Source organism: Procambarus clarkii, chromosome 48, assembly GCF_040958095.1.
Source record: "Procambarus clarkii isolate CNS0578487 chromosome 48, FALCON_Pclarkii_2.0, whole genome shotgun sequence".
Lineage (NCBI taxonomy): Eukaryota > Metazoa > Arthropoda > Malacostraca > Decapoda > Cambaridae > Procambarus > Procambarus clarkii.
This window is the reverse complement of record NC_091197.1, coordinates 20121540-20123297: the sequence shown is the minus strand read 5'-3', so window position 1 is coordinate 20123297 and position 1758 is coordinate 20121540.

The following is a 1758-nucleotide window of genomic DNA, read 5'->3' as shown; positions in this document are numbered from 1 at the left end:
TGACTTTCTTCTGTCCATCCTCAGTTTTCTGTTATTCCACCTAAGTAGGGAAACAGTGAGGGGTCCGGGATAGGAGGGCGTAGGAAGGGGGATTGGGAGAGGGCTGGGAGGATCTGGTACGGGGAGGCTTGGAGGGTCTGGAGTTGTGTGGCTGAGAGGGTCGGGAGGTTGAGGGTCAATTATGGCATGGGATGGGGGATGTGATGGGTGGGAGGGAGGTCAGGGGTTCGGGAATGAAGGGTAGTCTGGTGTGGGAGGGATTGGGGTTTAGGGGGTGGTGTAGGAAGGAAAGCTAGGGGTGTGGGAACAGGAAGAGCCTGGAGTGGGAAAAGGGGTTGGGGAATAAGTAGGGCATGGGGGAGGGGGAGGACCTGGGGGTCGGGGAGCTGGACATGTGTGTACTCACCTATTTTTACTCGCCTATTTGTGCCTGCAGGATCGACCATTGACTCTTGGATCCCGCCTTTCTAGCCATCGGTTGTTTACAGCAATGACTCCTGTCCCATTTCCCTATCATATCTAATTTTAAAATTATGAATAGAGTTTGCTTCCACAACCTGCTCCTTAAGTGCATTCCATTTTTCACTACTCTCACGCTAAAAGAAAACTTCCTAACATCTCTGTGACTCATCTTCCACCCATGTCCCCTCGTTCTGTCACTATTCCGTGTGAACAATTCGTCTATTTCCACTTTGTCAATTCACCCAAGTTTTTTATACGTTCCTATCATATCCCCCCCCCTCTCCCTTCTTTTTTCTAGTGTCGTAAAGTTCAGTTCCTTCAGGCGCTCTTCATATCCTATCTCTCGTAACTCTAGGACGATCCTCGTCGCAAATTTCAGAACCTTTTCCAATTACCTTGAGTGTTTCTTCTGTTAGGGATTCCATGATGAGGCGGCATACTCTAAGACTGGTCTCACGTAGGCAGTGTAAAGCGCCCTAAATGCCTCCTTTCTTAAGTTTCTGAATGATGATCTAACTTTCGCCAGTGTAGAGTACGCTGCTGTCGTTATCCTATTTATATGTGCCTCAGGAGTTAAATTAGGTGTTACGTCCACGCCCAGGTCTCTTTCTCGCGTCGTCACAGGTAGGCAGTTCCCTTTCATTGTGTACTGTCCCTTTGGTCTCCTATCACCTGATCCCATTTCCGTAATTTTACATTTGCTCTTGTTGAACTCCTGTAGGAATTTCTCTGACCATCTTTGCAACCTGTTCAAGCCCTCTTGGAGGATCCTACAATCCTCATCTGTCACAACTCTTCTCAATAATATTTCGTCATCCGCGAACATAGACATGTAGGATTCTACTCCTGTAAACATGTCATTAACGTATATGAAATAGAATTGGTCCCAGCACCGATCCTTGAGACTCTCCACTCGTTACTGTTCGCCAGTCCGACTTCTCGCCCCTTACCATTACTCTCTGGCTCCTTCCTGTTAGGTAGTTGACCCATGCTAGGGCCTTTCCGCTTACTCCTGCCTGCCTCTCAAGTTTGAATAGCAGTCTCATGTGCGGTACTGTATCAAAGGCCTTCTGGCAGTCCAGAAATATACAGTCTGCCCATCCATCTCTGTCCTGCCTTATCCTTGTTATTTTATCATAGAATTGCAGAAGGTTTGTTAGGCAAGATTTCCCTGTCCAGAACCCATGTTGGCGTTTGTTTACAAACCCAATGCTCTCCAGGTGTGCAACAAGTCTTAGCTTAATTATTCTTTCAAGTATTTTACAGAGGATGCTTGTCAGTGATACGGGTCTGTAG